This window comes from Tauraco erythrolophus, chromosome 3, assembly GCF_009769465.1.
Source record: "Tauraco erythrolophus isolate bTauEry1 chromosome 3, bTauEry1.pri, whole genome shotgun sequence".
NCBI classification, from domain to species: Eukaryota; Metazoa; Chordata; class Aves; order Musophagiformes; family Musophagidae; genus Tauraco; species Tauraco erythrolophus.
The window spans coordinates 74,434,826-74,453,486 of NC_141467.1; positions in this window are offsets into that span (position 1 = coordinate 74,434,826).

Consider the following 18,661-nt stretch of genomic DNA (forward strand, 5'->3'; position numbering starts at 1 on the left):
TTAAAAGGCAGCTTTCTCATTGGCTCTGAAAAAAATTAGTACTTCGTATGCAGTCCATATCCACAGCTTCCTTGGGAGCTGGCTCTATTAACCAAACGCTAGCCCACTCCACTGCTGGTGTGGCAAAGTCCCGGTGGACTTTTTGTCTAGCACCTATGTCTCCTCCTGTAGAAACACACTCTAAATTCACTTGTGCAGAGTTAATATGCCAAAGCTATAAAAATCAGTGTCTCAAGGACTGTCAGTAATAGTGATGATTACATTTTTTCTTGCTATTGAGTTTATCTGCCATGTTTTAGGAGGTTGCTACAGAAGAAAAACAAACCAACAAACAAAAAACATGCTAGCTGATCTAAGGGAGGAAACTAAGGAAGTTTAGGCATCACTTTTTTCAGCTAAGCTGCTGAAGAGATACTTGTCAACAGGGACATTAGAGAGCGAGCTGACAATGTGAGCCGCACTCCTTCATCCCTGGGAGGGTTGCCGAGGCCATCACTGAGATTAGCTTTGCTAACCTTATGCCTGCGAATTCACTTCTGGTCCTCCAAGGAATCCCATGTGCCGTCCTCAGGGCTCAGCAACATGAGGTGCTATTGATACAATATTGGAGGGCCCATCACATCACCAGCCACTGGTGTTTCAAGCAGATACAATGCATTCTCAGCCATACTTGAGACCACACCTTGAGAGTTATCTAGGATATGGAGAACTAACTAACCCTCTCTCCATCACCCACCTGTATTTTCAAAGAGGATGAATCAAGAAAAGGACCTGGCATCTCTACTATGTGCAGGAATAGGGAAAATACAGTATATAAAATTTAGCACTGCACAGTGCCAGTCTGCAAGTAGAGCTTTTAACTGATATAAATTAAAAATATCAATAACAGTCAATCCCCCAAGTATTGTGTTTTGTTTTTTTTTTTCCTCCTCTTCTTTAAATAAACCTTTTAACAATTAATCATTTTTTTTTTGTTTTGGTTTGAGTGGTATATTTCCCTTGAGTTTCTTCAGAAAACAGTAACTCTGTCTTCTGCCTATATGTCTATAAAGGTTAGACTACTTGCCGTCCTTCGTTCTTATACTCTGATTATCAGGTTTCATTGATGCTTTGTTAATAAACTACATTCATGCTCTCTGAGCATCCAGTCTTGCTATCTAATAAGGTCACAGCCCTTATATAATAAAAAGACTGTTAGCTGAGGTGATTATTTTGAGAGATTTTGCCTGACTGACTTTGCAGTTAAGATAGTCTAAAGCCTGTCCATTAAAATGGACTTTTTACCTTCATTATTAGCACATCTTAGTGCCATATCTTTATATTTTGTGGGTGAGAACATAAAGTGGGGTGTGATATTTACATATATCCTAGCCATTTCAGGTATACTCCTGAAAAATAAGGATATCTTTGTGGGTGTTGTGAAAAAAGGATATCTTTGTGGGTGTTGTGGAAAAGGCTGTACAAGCTGATGAAAAGGAATTTATCTGGTTTTTTTTTCCTTGCTTTTTTGTAAATCTCGTTTCCCTAGATGAGGTTGGATCTTTGGCTAATATAGGAAATTCTATTGTTGTTTATGATGCTAATTTACAAAAATGAAAGGTTTGAAGTCATCTTTCTATAATAAATATATGTATTTGAATAGAACTTCGTTTAGTTTTCTTTAATCAGGAAATCTTCCTTAAAATTCAATTTGGCAACAAGCTTATTGAGCTTCTATTTTCCTTCAAGGATTTTCAATTAATTCATTATTTAAACTCTGACATACACTGAAAATACTGAAGTTTCCAATTTATTTACAAATAAGTGCACAGGTTGCAAGCATCTCTCAACATATCTGCTGTTTGGGAGACAGCACACAGAGGATAGATTTTGCCTAATCTGTGGTCAGCTCTTGACTGTTGGATGAATGTCTTGGAATAGTTAGCTGTTGTTTAATATGTGATACAGATGCATGCCATTTTAGTATCTACAGTGCTAACAACTTATATAGGTTTCAGTTATTAAGAGTTCAGTTCAAGGATGCTTGATTTTAATCAAGTGGCTGATCATATATAATGGAATTTACTTTAGATTTTGTTGTGAGGAAATCTCTTCTTTTTTTCCTCAATTTATTTGATAAACATGGTAGAAAAAATCCAGCATGTTAAGACTTCATTTGGCAATGTGAGTGGAAGTGGGGAAATACAACATAAATCACAGGTTGGTGGACTAAGAAGGAAACTATGGCATTCCAACTAAATACGCAGAAGGAAAATGGTAGGTAAGGCAAAACATCTGTAAGTGAGCTCATTTGCCTTTGCTCTTGAGAATTTTTGGTACAGTCTTTGTTTCAGCTAAATGGGGCTTTATTATTTTAAATAGCTTAATGTCTTTGGCAGGAACCGCTTTTGGAACAATACAGGAACAGGATGGGGATAAAATATAAGGAAATAGCACCTCAGCATCACTGAATTAGCCCATCAGTAGAAATAATTGCTGATGTTAGGTATGCTTGACAGAAAGCTTGCAGCAGCACTGCTATGTTAGTTATCAGCCTAGATCTATATTCGTTACATCTCTAAAATGACAAACAATTACTTTAGAAAAAAAAAGACTGGATTTTTTTTTTTTTAAATGACTTATAAGCAAAGGAAGTATCAAGCAGGATAATTGCAAGAAAGATTTAAAATGAGCATAAAAAGACTGTGGCAAGATGCTATCATTTTACTGGTAATGCTTTACTTAAAATCGGAGAATAATTTTATTCTTTGTGATGTACTTAGATCAAAGAACTTTTTCTCTAATATATTAGACATATTACCTCTAATTATTAGCTTCATCTACATACAGATTCTCTGCTGTGGGTCTTCCTGAGAAGCTCATGGAGAGCTGTTTTGCACTGCAAATAAATGTAGTCTTTCCTATAGTGCAGTGGTTGACGGTTTATAATGTGATGGAGCAGACTGTCTAAAACAGTCCCCTCTGTGTACTGACTGGAGCAATGCCTCTTTGTGGGCCTATATGCAGACTTACAAAGAAAACACTGTGATTGCTCCTGGAAAGGTGAGCAGAGCCCCTGGCAAGGCAGAGGGACAGATGCTTTGCTTCATTTAGGAGTAGCGGCTGGTGCGGGGCTGCAATTGCTCACAACTCAGAGCTTTCTGCTTGGATGCGGATGGGAGCAAATGACTGATGTGGTCTTCTGTAAGGCTTGCACGGGTCTTCTTGATGGGAGGGAGTAAGAAAAATAGTAGATATATTGCACTGTTGGGGAATAATTTTTAAACACAGACTACTCTGCAGTCTTCTGGTATTTCTTCACCTTCAAGTTACTGTATAATTCAATTCCAGGCATTGTGACTTTTTGGTCAGTGGAAGGAAATATACTAAAAACACGTTTTGGAAAATGATTGTTCTCACTTATCATTCTTTTCACTTTCCAGCATTTAATTTGATTTGTAATCTTTATTTAAAGAACAATAAAGATGAGAGTCTTCATATATTGAAAAACTCATAAATTTGCGGTGAAAATCATTTCAGGAAGAAAGAAGCTATACAGCAGAGCTATTAAACTTATTGTCAGTAGGATTCAACCTGTAAGACCTTCACATTCACATGAACAACGTTGGTAAGAGAGTAAAGAAAAAGCCTTTTATACAGTGCCATGTTACACGCCTAATAAAAAAGTGCTGGGAAGTTTATTACAAGTTTGTTTAATTAACATTTTTGCTTCTAGTCTTCCTTCATATCGCTTGTGTTTCTCTGAATCACTAATAATTTGTGGCAAGGAGGGCCATGGTGGTAGTTACACTGTATTATTTCAAATACAGTGAAAAAGAAGATAAAAAGTAAATGGTGTTGTCAATACAAGTTAATCTTAATGCTCTCAGCCTAATTTAACTTTTTTTCTGTAGAATCTTATATAAGATGTTAAAGTATTACTGTACATAAACAAGTTCCATTTTTCAAGCAGCAGTTACAGGTAGAAAATAATCTCGACTATTACTTTTGGTATTTTACTGTTCGAATAATTTTAAATCCTTAAACATCATTAACTTTTCATGATGGGAGCTTTCTTACATAAGTACCCCAGCACCGTCCAAAAGATCATATTTCTTTTGCTATGCTGTTCGTTTACACTTGTGTGGTTCTGATTCTAGTTTTACTACTGTTTATCTCCAATGATTTCATGGATTTTGCTACTCCATCTACATAAAGTGTAAACAGGATTTACCAGGATAAATAACAGCAGAATCAGACTCATAATTTAAAGCTTATATTTTACTATTTGTACAAATGAAGATACTGTTCTTTTCCATGTTGTTTTTATCCTCCTTGCACTGTGGACTTCCTCGGTACATTCTAAAACTTAACATATTAAATGTGACTTAGTTTCTGATTATAGCGACACCTTCCCTTTTTCTCTTGCTTGATATATTCAACTTGGGCCAAACCGTAAGAGGTTTATTATACTCATGAAAACTCAGCAACATTACCTCATTACACTAGAATTTATGTGCAAGAATTAAAAGAAACATTTGGAGGGCTATTTAAAATAGATATAAATATATCTGCCATGATTAAAGATACGTAATTTAATTTAACAGAAACTGTTAAATAAACAGCATGTGGTAATAGGTGGCAGAGTTCTGATGCCAATAAGTGAGGCTGCCAGAGGCTTTCAATCATAAGCCTCTGTTTTCAGTTGCTGATAGCTCTGCTGAATGTAAACCCTTGCAACTCTAATACTCTATCCTGAATATATCACTCAGATATTTTGTTACAGTTTTGACTAAAATAAGCTCTTTCTTAAGACAGCTTAAGATTATAAAACCCGTCTCTCCAGCATTGCCTCCTCATGCCATGTGGAAGGATGAAGGAGAGAAAGGAAATGGCTGGAGACCAGGAACAAGTCTGTGTGTGAACAAGACAGGAGCAAGAGGGATTATGGTAAAGAAAGATGTTAAGGGGAAGAATATAGATAGAGCTGAAATTGATGTTTGTGGGGAATATTCAGGAAATTGAATAGCAGCAAGGGGAAATAGCAGCAGTTATGCTAAGGGGAAGAATGTGGGCTTACGTGGAGTAAGAGAGAGAAGTAAAGGTGTGGCGTAATACAGGAAGAGGCAGACAGAAGTTGGCTGAGGAAACAGGAGTTTGGGAACTACAGTGGGAAAGGAACTAAACAGGAGGCCAGAGTAAAGGAAAGACTGACAGGCAACTTGGTGCATAAGTGTTTAAAACCCCCAGCATATACTTCTCTTTGTTCAAGATATAAAAATGAATTCTATCATTCATGGATGTCTACTTTCTCTTATTTAGAAAACAGCAGCAAAATTTATGTATGCCTTCATTCCCTGAAGGATAGGATGAGCTGGAGGCTAACAGTGTTACCACTGTTGTCTCTGGTTCACATATGTGAAGAAACTTCAGCATGACTATCCTTTCTGGGTACCCAAAATGGTCAGCTTCTTTCAGCAGCTTTATATGGTTAATTTTTTTGTAAAGACTTATTATTACACTGCCTTTGAACTGGGCCAAAGGAACACTAAGACTGCAACTGAAGAACCCAGAAATTGTGAAACACCTGAATTAAGGTTACTCAGGCAACCTGAATTATTACCGCAGGCATGTATTCATTTTGATCCAGTCTTTCACTCCATCACTATCACGTGCTTTTTTCCATTCTACATCCCCAGTCACTCTGGATCTTTAGAGGGCAACAGCCCTTGTCCTCTGCCCTTGTCACATCCTTCCTCAGGACCAGAACCACATGTCCACTTCATGGTGGGGGATTAAAGACTTCCAGCCGGTTTTCAGTAAACGGATTTTCATAGCAAGCCTTTTTCTTGCTTACTTCTTAAGATCAGTGTCTGAAAACACAATTATATGCCTACCTTGTTCCTTAAAGAGTTTTGATAAATGTCATTGATCAAGTACAGCATTATGCCCTGTTTTCTGCCACAGAATTAAAAAAAAAAAAAATTACTTTACTCTGTAAAGCAGTATCATGTAAGTTTAGTGACAAATGGTTCTGTACCTCTTTCTGAAGAGCCCTCAGAGGTTTGCTTGTTAGACTACTTTTAGCTAAAGCAGTCCCAAGTCTTTTTTCTAGAAGGCATCAACTCACAGGAACTGGAATATCTCACTGAGTGCTCCATTGCACTTTGATGGAAAAGATGTTCTGCAAAAAAATTCTTTTCCTAGTAACTTAAACCATTACAGTCTTAGCAGGATTGAAATGTTGCCTGTTCCCAGCTGTGTCAAATATTTGGTTGAAAACCATTCTCTCTATGATGTTAAAACCACCCTCCTAGAATGCAACTCATTGCAGAAATCAGTGTCTTTCACAAAAATCAAAGAAATCAATATTTTTAGCAAATTCAGCATACATATTACAGTCATCCACATTAAAAAAATGGAAGTTACGTTAATTCATAGTAAAGTAATCCTTCTAATAGCTTGTTAAATAGTAGAATTGTTGTGGCTGTGACAGTAAAAGAATACAAAAGTGACAACACTTCTTCCTACAAGCATCTTTAAATAGAATTCTGTCTTCTTGACACAAACTCATGTCATTCCTAGTTTTAATATGCATAGAAAAATGGCATATTTTTCCTACCTCATTAGCACAACTGTGTAAAGCCCTGAAAATGAAAGCAATACTGGCATTATATTTTTTTTAAGAGTTGAACTCAGATGAAGGAAAAATATGTATAAATCTAATACATCTCTACCTAGACTCTCTCTGTTGGCATATGCTAAAATAACAAGAGCTCATATTAAATGCCTTCAAACCAGTGCCAGATCAAAACTAATTCCCATTTATCACATTAGGAATTCATTATTTTAACCTTTCGTGGAAGGGTAGAATTTTTGAATAGGAGTAGTTTCCATATTCTTTCTGTTGGCATGTTTGACTCATTTGATTTTTCAGTTTCACTAAAATTATAAAGCAAGATGCGTATTATGCAAAGAATAAAGTTATGGAGTGCCTGCAGAAATACCTGGAAAGACACAGGAGAGTTCCTGAAATTCTTGAATAGCTCAGGAAGACTATAAATTTATTAATACCTGCATATATATATATAAAAATATAATTTATATTTAAATATTTGATATCAATGTTATTGCCAAGTACAGGTGAGCTGCAGATGATATGCTAAAGAAAAAAGTCTTTCGCTCGTAGTGTTGATCACATAGTGCCAGGTGTTGACTCAGCTCAAAAATAGCACTACAGATCTCTCCACAACTGAGTCTACAGTCACCACTCTCTAAACAGAAGCTGCTTTTGAGTTCTTCTTGTAGTCACTGATCATTGCCACTGTTTCACTTCTCCATGAGAGGATGAAGCTCAGGTTGTGCGTGTCCAAAGACAGCAGGCTCCTAGGCATGAATTTAGTCTAGTTTGGACCATCATAAAGGCACATCACAAGGCAATAATACTGGAAGACCCCTGAAGCTGAAGGACTAGGGAAAATGCTGATACTTATCCTGAGGTTGTTAATGGACCATATTGATCTAAATGGTGTTTATACTGAAAGAGTTCACAGGTCTCTGGCCCCAAAACCTGCCTTTTGCTTGTGAGTGTTAATGACTGTATTCTTTACGTTCACAAGAGAGAAAACATTTCACACACTGTAAGAGAAAGAAAAACCTGGCTTGCTGAGGTGAGGTGCATTTAACAAAATGCTAGATAAAGAATTTCCAAGGCTGTTGTGAAGGTGAAGAATGACTTTTGGAAGTGATAAAGAAATGACAAAATGAACACAAAACCTAGACAAATGTTAAATAAGGTCCCCCGCCTTATTTCTCTGGAAAACGAACACTGTCAATTCCAAAAGCTTCATTAATTGGATGGAAGGAGCATGCTAGCTTTCATGAAGTGATCTAGAATTCATGAAGACATTTCATGACGATGTCAGATGCTGTTTTCCTGTGGTTCTTAAATGGACATATAGGTAGAGTTTCTGAAAACAACCCTCCTTCTCTAGGTCAACAGCAAATTTTCTGTGCTTCCTGAGGACTCCTTTTCTGTTGTCTACTCAGAACTAAGAAGGAAAATCACAGTGGATCAGGTAGGAGGGGAGAAAGAGTGAGCTGGGAAATGGACAGGAATAATCAGGAGGAACAAAAGGATAATTAACATAATTATTTGTCATCACTTGGACAATTATATTTCTCACGACTATATTTCTTGGAGTAATTGCATAATTATATCCAATAATTTGTATCCAATTAGTAAGAATTGTGCATAAAATGAGAAAATTATTTGGATAAGTGGATTGTTTTGAAATAAATATTCAAGAGATATAGATATTGCTGTAAGAAAAATCAACTAGATTGATAGTTTCTAAAGATTTAGCAAGGAAGTTGGTCATAACGATGTATTCTCTCTCTGATTTCCCTAAATGTTTCTTGAAAAATACCATGAAAATTACTGCATGGAAAGAATGCTTTGAAAGCCACCATTCATTTTCCAAAGGAGCAGCCAGTACAGGAAACACAAATTGGAATTAGATGTGAAAAAAATAGAAGACAGTCAAGACAATGATAATATTATCCTCTTTTGCAGAGCTGAGAATGTATGAAATGTCTATTTTATAAGCCAGGAAGAAATACGTGATATTTTTGTGCATTGAACTCTTCAAAGTCATATATAACCACTAGCAGAGGTGTTGGGGGGCACAGGACAGTCATAAAAGGATAACTCATTTTGTTCTTAGCAAATCTCAGTACTTTTATATTTTCTGTAGTTGACATTTCTGCTTAAAATTTGGATAAATTTTAATAGTATTTTACTGATTAGTTGATTTAAATTGGCAGGAAATATGGTAAAGAGGGTTGCAAAGAAGAATTATTCCTATGTGATAACTCTGACGTTACCAAATAGTTCAATTTGATTATACAGGGCATCTCTGACTTTGAAATTTAGTGAATTGTGCTCCGTCTCATGCAACCTGTACCATCTTAAACTAATAACTGCAGAACTCAAGTCATTCTGTTGGTGGTACTAGAAGTAAGCATATATAACCATCCAGACATTCAGTGCTTATATACTGTAACTGAATTTTCTGAATCCTACTATGGATTCCTGTAATGGAACAGTGGTATCTCTAAGCCTTGTTACCTTTCGGGAACATGGAGGAGAATTTGACAAAGTGAACTGCAAATGAATGATAATGAGTGCCCCAAGAAAAGTGTTTGACCTTGTTGCATGGTCTCAGTTTAAAATTGTACAAAGGGCTTCATATCTCTTTGGAAGCCATTTGAATGTTTCTTGTTTACAATGAGCTCTGACATCACTTTTTTTCTGGTGTTAATGCAAAATTTCATCTGACGTTTGAACTATAGAATTAACTGGGAAATGTCAAAGCTACTTGAAATGTCTCTCTTTGTAGCAGAGATTTCTCCCAATGGGATTTTCATAAGCAGTCAAAGTCAATTAAATGCTTGGTTTAAAAATAACAAAAAAATCTTGAAAACAGTGTGAAGGTGTTTGGAACCCACCTTCCATAGCTAGCAGATAATGCCAATCACTGGCAATTGCTTCCTCTGAGCCTCTGGGAGAGAGAAAATTAGCATCACTAAGCTGAACACCTTACCTAGATTTTTGCACATTTTGAACTTCCTGTCAGTAGCTTGGATTTTTAATTTAAAGACTTAATAAATGCTGAACAGTTTTTGAAAAGACCCCAGGATGACCCTTGCTCTGTGCTAGAAGAGGCTGTAGCTTCCTGCTATAGGAGTGCTTTCAAATGTCCAGACCTTCAGAGAGATTAGGTAGCCCCTCTTCTGTTCTAGTATCTCATTTTTTCAGCACATGAATATGCATGGAGATAGAAGCACAATTAACTGTGTCATTAAAACTATTAATGGAAACTACATGCCAAAGAAGAGAGTAACTCCATTGTGGTTACAGGGGAAAATAGGTCATTTTGGCCAGCAGATTCAGTTTTCATTTCTGACTCAATTAAAAAATACTTTGTTGAGAATAACTGTTTCTTGTAGATTAGCAATCCAACATCATATGTCTTTCAATTAACTAGTTATGAAGGATATTTCTATTCTAGGATACTAGGTCCTACAACATAAGGATAAATCTCAGCTTCACTGATGCATTAATGAGCAATGCCAGAACATGTATTGATTCATTACTTTCATTTAATGACTTGGAAATGTTTGATATTCTTAAAGTATTAGGAATGTTCCACCATCCCTTCATACTCAAAATTTCTAATATGTTTTAAGGAAAGGAGCTTGAAACTTGGGATAAATAATTTGCTTGAAACTTGGAATAAATATTTTTATAAGCTTTAATAAGAAGCTGAGTTTCAAGGTTAAATGTGACTGACTGGATTATACAATGGAAAATGTTATTTTTAATTTTATATTTATTTAACAAGAGATTACTTATACTGTATGGGTTATCTCGAACACAACATGTGATTAAAACTGTCAGGTATACAGTGATGCTATCATACAGATACTTTTGCATTACTTGCATGTCTTAGGGGAATGCCTCCTAACAGAATAAGTGAAAAATACTGACATTAGAAATAAAAATATTTAGTATTTTTAGTGAGGATGCTTAGTTATTAACACATTAATAATATTTTGCCCATATACCCTTTATTTTTCACTTCCAGTGTGTATACTTTTAGTGAGGGTGCTTAGTTATTAACACATTAATAATATTTTGCCCATATACCCTTATAAAAGCATTACGTCTTCTTAAAATTATACTACCATAATATATATTTTATTGTCATAAAGCACCAATACTTGATAGAATTGACTATAGATGAAAAGCAGTGCTTGGAGCAATGAACAATGTCAGAATTTAATTAATGTTTCTAATAAAGAGGAAGAAAAAGTTTTAATGTAGAGAATTTTATCTTTTTCTAATTTCACTATTGAAGCTAATGGAAAGAATCTTATGTTATAAAAGTGGATTATTGGAACAAAGTTTCTAGTCATTATTTCTAGAAGACTGGTAAATAAATAGTAAATAAAGCACCATAAATTGAAATGCCTATATAATAGAGTTTCTTGGACAAATTTAATTGAAGCAAAAAAGATCTAAAATCATTTTACAACTTTTTCTGTTGGCTGCTTTAGAAGTTTATCTTCAGATGTGTCTTTTTTGATCATTGGTCTGGTTATTCCTAGCTGCTTTCTCATTGTTTTCTGTGTATGAATTTGCAAGTTCAGTTTTTCCCTTGCTAGAACTTTTTACAAACTTTCTTGGTTTTATGGGTTCAGTAGGACCTGAGGACTTCTATGGATTTTTTTCTTTATAAAAAAAAAAAAAAAAAGGATCAGGCTCATATTTTAATCTTCCATTTGTGAAAGCTAGAAGAGCAGAAGGTGAGGAAATAAGTCAATTGCCAGCTACATATGCCTACCCCTGTTAGTCAGTTTTCCCTCAAGAGTGGGACTGTCAACAGGAGTCTAGCTCTGAAATAGTGCTTGATATTGCCACACTACTTTTCCCAGAAATATTTCAAAAGCCACATACCACAGGCAAGAATGATTTTACCAGCCATAGAAGTGCACCTAAATCTGAAGCAATTTCTCTAAATAAACAGTTTGAGTTAACTCTGAACAAAGTCTGTTACAGGAAGAAAAGGTACCATGTCTTGTTAAAACTGCAGCAAGAGTCACTGTAGGCCAAGTACTAGCACTGGGAATGCAATTTACACAGGAAAACATGGTTTAAAAATTATGAAATCTTTGGAAGCAGTTAAGCAGTACTTGTTTCAGTAGTGCTGACAGTCTTGTTAAAAGTTACTCAAGATGTTGCTCCTAGCTCTAGTAAATCTCTTTCCCTAAAGCCAAGGTTTTAAAAGGTGATTGGTTTCGTCTTTTTGTTTCTTTAAATCAGTATAATAGGTGTATATTCATGAATATATACAATTTAAAATTAATCTGTTCAAAACAAAAATTGATCTTGATATATTTATGGTTAAAACCATTTCATTTACTTAGTTTTTTTTGTTTAAAGGAAAATCAGATATTGCTAATTTAATTACATACGAAAATAGAACAAAATTGACATTCAGTATGTGTATTTTCGTAATTTACAAATTATGAAAATCTTCAGAATTCACAGTTTTTAATCATAACTGTGATATCTTTCTTCAATATAAGAGAAGTGAAACTTTTCCATTTCTTCACTGATTTGGATTTATCTAATAAATAAGATAAAAGAAAATGTTTTTCATTTAGACTCTTTCAGCTGAAACTGAAGGTCAAATGGAGAAAAATACAGGACTGTTTTTTTTATCTGTATATACTTTTGAAAATGAATGAGAACGATTGTAGAACTATTAGCGCTCAAACAGGCCAAGAAATCAGCTCAGAAATGCACTTAGTCCAAGTTGTTTTTCAGAGATGAGAGCTCAGAGCAGGCTGCTCAGGGCTGTGCCATGTGGGGCAGGGAGACCTCCGAGGACGGAGCCAGCACAACCTTCCTGGGAACCTGCACCCCTGCCTAGCCCTGTTCCCCTGGGGAAAAACATTACGACCAGTTCTCCTGTCTTTGCTGTGAGGAGGTAGTGCCCAGAAGGAGAGCAATAACATGTTACAGGAATAAGATGTATTGAAGGTCACAGATAGGAGCTCTGAAATCCTTCTCAGTTTGGTGCCTCAAACCAGACCCTGAAAGTCTTAGGTAGTGAAAACGCAGGATCTGATAGAAAAAATTTGTCTCATTCTTCAGATTCAATGTAGAACTAGAAAAAAATCTTGACTGAAACATTATTCCGTCAGCTAGAGTAGTGGCAAACAGCTGTTTTCAAGGGCAGTATCTCCTGTTTTTCTCTAATAGACACAATATAATTACTATGTAAAAGATTTATGTTATTGCACATTAAGACTAGACCTGCAAGACCTAATATGTTAGATTAAAAAGCTGATTGAACTGAAATCTATGACCTGGTGGTCATTTAAGCAATGACTTACAAAACCACTTTCCATTGTATCTGCAAAGTATAGACTAAAATTGCATGGGGTATTTGGACTGGATTGATTCACAAAAGTATATAAAAAGATCAAATTTATCAAGCAAAGAGAAAGCTTACCAAGTTTGTTATTAATTAAAAGAACAAGCTTACTTATGGAATCTTACTTCATTCTGTGAGTAAAAAAACTGTTGAGGTTTTGCCCTTTTAGCATTACTTTAGCCGTGTTATTTAAATTCCTGTGTAATTATAAAACACATTTTGTCAATAACAGAAAGATTTGGGTCATTAGGTTTTAATTAATAGCACAGATTGATTAACAATGGTTGAATACCATCAAAGTGACTTCTTTAATCTACATAACATGTATCAAGCACCCTATTATTTTTATGTAAAGAAAGCTAGTGCAGTTAAGCAATATAACTTCACTGTTATGACATTTTTACAATATTATTCAAAAAATATGGGTGGTCAACAATTAAGTAGTATTTGTTTATTGATAATTTTCGTAGAAGTAGTGATGATCCATAATGACAAAATTTAAACATAATACAGCAATGAAGACAATTTACTTCAACAGCATCTAATTAATGATAATGTAAGGCTACAAAGGATCAAAATAAGCAAAGCTGAAGTGAAAGATAACAAATAGTTCCTGTGATTTTTGTGTAGAGTTACACTAAATTATAGTCACAGAGCTATGAATCTGTGAGAAAGTTTCATCCCAAACCTACAAAAACATTGATATTCTGGAAGAGTTTTATGCACAAAACTGTCTTCATGTACTGAACTTTGAACACATAATTTTACTGATCAGTAGGACTCTGTGTGCTTGATTTTCAAGAGCACTCATAACTTTTTAGAAGTTTGCCACATGAATAAATGTGTTCAGAATTCAGCTTAAAAATTACACAGACACAATCTATTCTCTTATATTATTGCAGCTTTTCAATGTCTGTGGATGTAAGACTTTTATGTGGGACATCAAACCATTATTTAAGAGGAAATCTGTGTTACATCTATCATGTGTACCTGAAATTATTGTCTTATAGATCCTAATCTAACAAATTCTAGTTATGAAGAGTCTTTCTTCATATTACCAATTCGTTATGTAATTACATTATCATTTGTATTTTTCTAAATTTTGGTTGTAATAGTTGTTGTATAAATCTTTGCTCTTAGTTAGAATATTTCTGAAAGCTGTTTACTGCCTAGTATATTAATACAGAGGTAGTATTATAATTTTCCAGCTAGCTAAAAACAACAATAAAAGTCACCTTTGTTTTGTGACTCTCTCTCTTTCTCCTCTAGTGTGCTTTTGTGATAAGAATAAAGTAGTCTGTTAAATTTATGGGAAATCTCTTTATAGGGAAACAAGACTTTGTAGAATACTTGACTTAGTTTGCTGAGCAATTAACATTTTTGGCTTGTAGGATAAATTCAATATTTCAATAAGCTAACTTATTTAATAATTAAGGTCTGGAGTTTAATGTAGAGAAGGGAACTATCATGGTAATGAATATGTTTTTGTTGAATCCATGTATTAAAATTCAGATCTAGATTAAGAGTATACCTCTCCTTTTATGATTCTCTTCCCTGCATCACAGCATACTTTAACCACCAAAATAATCTAAGTTCTATTTAGGGTTATGATTGGAAAATATTGGATTCAATGACTAGGAATTCACAACTTGAAGCCATTTGAGATTTCAGGGAAATTGAAATACACTCTGCAGGAAAAATAATACATCTTTTCTTGAAATAAGTTCCTTGCCATTTAACTGATGCAGTAAAGGGCAAAAGGAATAATATCTGAAAGAACTTTATAAGGTTTAGGATACTTAGATTTCTGTTCTTATATTTTATTACCAGCAGTCATGTGTCACTTTTTATTGTTGGTTGTTTATGGTTCCACTTCCTCGGCCTCCATAATTTTCAGAAACATTCTTCTAAGAGACTTATCATAAGATATGAGACATTGTTATCCAATAATGAACCATAGCTCTGGCTTATTCTTTGAAGAAATGACATGACAGTAAAAGAAAAGTAAAAACATGAAATGGATCCTGTTGGTCAAAGTTTTCTAAATCCCTAAGGTTCTGTCTAAGTATGAATTGTGTGAACTCTTGACTCAGAGTGTCTATGAGGCTTGGGATTGTGCAGCCACCCTCTGGTGCACTGGTGTGTTGAGAAGAAACCTACACATACCGGCTGCACTGCACCGAGCCGCTGCACAGTTGGTCAAGTCTGTGAGCAGAACACTTGCAATTCAGCCAAGTGCTGAAGGTCCATGGCTTACCATGTAGACATGGACTAAGGGACTGAGGTGAGGTCCATTGCACAAACCAGAATTCACTGAATGAAAGTTCCCTAGGCAGCATTCGGGAAGAGTTAAACACAGGGCTGGATGGAGCCAAAGAGGTAATAAAGTGCAGCCTCTTTCCCAGTATAGGACACTGGATATTGGTGATGGAGAGCTGCAGGTCTCATGGGTCCCCCTGGTTAGATGCCTCAAAGAGGGACACATAAAAACCAGCCCAGAGAAACACTCCATGATCTGCATGGCTTCCCACTGGGGCAGCCACAAAGATAGAGGAATTTGTCTTAATTTCTCTCCTAGGCCTCATTCAGAATTGTAGGTAGGCACTCTATGAGTTCAGAAGTTGCAGCTTAGAAAAAATACTGGTAATGCAGTTTATTCAATAACTTTTGAAAAAAAATTACTGAACTAGAAAACTAGAGAAAAGGGAAGGGAAGGGAAGGGAAGGGAAGGGAAGGGAAGGGAAGGGAAGGGAAGGGAAAAAGGAGAGGACAGGAGAGGAGAGGAGAGGAGAGGAGAGGAGAGGAGAGGAGAGGAGAGGAGAGGAGAGGAGAGGAGAGGAGAGGAGAGGAGAGGAGAGGAGAGGAGAGGAGAGGAGGAGGAGAGGAGAGGAGAGGAGAGGAGAGGAGAGGAGAGGGAGAGGGAGAGGAGAGGAGAGGAGAGGAGAGGAGAGGAGAGGAGAGGAGAGGAGAGGAGAGGAGAGGAGAGGAGAGGAGAGGAGAGGAGAGGAGAGGAGAGGAGAGGAGAGGAGAGGAGAGGAGAGGAGAGGAGAGGAGAGGAGAGGAGAGGAGAGGAGAGGAGAGGAGAGGAGAGGAGAGGAGAGGGAGAGGGAGAGGGAGAGGACAGGATAAGAAAAAGGAAGGGCTCAGGATGAAGGGACATCAAAAGATCGTCTGGTCCAACTTTTTGTGGGAAAGAGAGCCTAGATACTGGCCCAACATTGGCGATGAATTCATACTTACCTCATCCTGTGTAGGGGTACTGGTCGAATGTGCATAAGAATAATAATTTTTATTATTAAGCCTATTTATTGTTGAGGGTTTTTTTTTTGTTGTTTCCAATTTCAATCCTCCTTCTTCCAAAACACGGGATTTACTTTTGAGAGAGTTTCCGGTAACGGGGGTTAGTGTGCTTCTAAGCTGCATGTGGAGGAGATATGTAAAAGCTTCTTGTGGTTTAACATGGCCAGGGCTAAATGCCAGGCAGCCGCTTGTCCACTCTCCGCCACTCCTGGGGAACGGGGAATAGAATTAAAGCAGAAAAGGGAAGGAGACTCATGGGTTTAGAAAATAAGAATTTAATTACTGAAATAAAATAAAATTAAAAGTAATAATAATAAAAAATGATAATAATATATGCAAACAAATGATGCACGGTGTAATTGCTCAACATCCACTGACCAACACTTGTCCTGTGCCGGCAAGTGATCCTGAAACAGATATGTCCTGACTCTTCAATCCCAGAAGAACGAGAGGTCCAAAAAGAGAGAGAGAAATTCCGAGAGTCCAAAAGTCCAAGAAGAGATCAAACTTCCTGGTCAACTCTCATCTATGCTAGGCATGACATTGCATGATATGGAAGAATCATTGGCCAATTTAGCCCTCAATCTTAAGTTTAAATCATAAGGGGAGTTGTGGACCCTTTGTCCCAGCCATGCTCCCCCCTAGCCTGTTGTGCTCCTGCACACTGGCAAGACATGGGAAGCTGAAAGATCCTTGATGTCTCAGCATCAACTATAAACATCAGTGCGATATCAACATTCTTCTCATAACAAATCCCAGACTAAATCCAAAACACAGAGCTCCTCTACCTGCTAAAAAGAAAAACTAACTCTGTTCCAGCCAAAAACAGGACAGAGCTGTAGGCATTTATGGTGATTTTCGTGTTGAAACCGCATCTAGTTACAGGAGTTCTTGTGTAACTGAGAAGCAGCAATCAAGTTTTGATAACTGCTTTGAGTATAGATACCTATATTCTGTCATACTCACATTGTGAACCCTGTTCTGGATCTGACTGTCATATCCTCGTTCAGATGCAATTTAGATTAAAAATGTTCATTTACTTTATTTTTGAAAGTACTTAGGCAAACTGAGACCGATAGTAGAATGCTCAAAATATATGATTATATTACATTTCTAATTCTCACCTCTAATTCCATATCAGCTGATTCTTACATGTTATTATGTATCTGACTTCATCTGTGGGTGCTTGGATAACTACAGTCTGCCTGTACATCTCCTTTATTTTTCTTTAATATTTTACCTCAGTTTAAGAAATCATGCTGATGTGGGGGTCAAGAAACTTTGAAGAGCCAGGCTACACATAAGGAGAGTTGCTTTCAAAGCATAACACAGCTGGTGGTTCAGTTTCATTTTGAATTATGAAGGTCTAGTGTTCTCTTTAATCATGCTAGGCATTTGATGTCAGTATTATCTTGTGGTAGTGTTCCACAAGTGAATTCTGTGCTAGGCTGGTATGTTGCTTTGACATGAAAGTGTGTGTGCTGCAATAGCTCTCTACCTGAGCATGGGAAACTCGACCCTGCAGACACTATTCTGCATACGCAAAAAAAAAAAAAGAAAAATGTCTGCTGATCTTCCAAGCAATATGATAATATGTTCCAGATACAGAAGGTAAGATTAAAAAGAGATTCAACAGTATCTTAAATTAATAGAAATACAATCTCCAGACTTTAATGCGTAACAACATTCACCACTGGTAATACAGCAATGATAATGAACTGCAATAACAAATATATGATTTTTTTTTTTCCCTACTGATAAACCTTTACAAGACAGGTTGCAATCTCTCTCCCTCTTATTCTCTTTCTCTTCTGTAGCATGACATGTAGTATGTATAAACTCTATTTAGAGAGATAATTTGCCACAAAATTTTTCGTAATGTGAAAGGTTACTTATTCACAGAAAGTCAAGCAGTAAAGCAGAAAATATCTGTTTGAATGAGATTTTTTTTTAGTGTATAATATCATATTCTCTGCAGTACTGGAGGAAGTAAATGGTGTTAGAAGCAGTAAAACTCATTTCTTCTTATTATTGTAATACTGACCTTGGCATTTTGTAAAATAACCCTCCATTTAAAAATAAAAAAAAAAAAAGAACAAAATAAATGAACTGTTCAGATTAGGAAATAAATGCTTAAGACATACTTAGGGACCTGTAAAGAGAACTCTAATTTTCTCTATTTTTCTGCCCTCTAAATAGTTTTGAAGTATAACATCATACCCAGCCCCTGGGAATTTCAGATCCACAGCATTCTCTACCTTGTTTCAAGCAGTAGAAATAGATGCTGGAGATTTTACAGCAAATATATTAAAAAAAACAAATCCTCCTATTAAACACATTAGAAAAACACGTTAGAAGCCATATTAATATGTAAG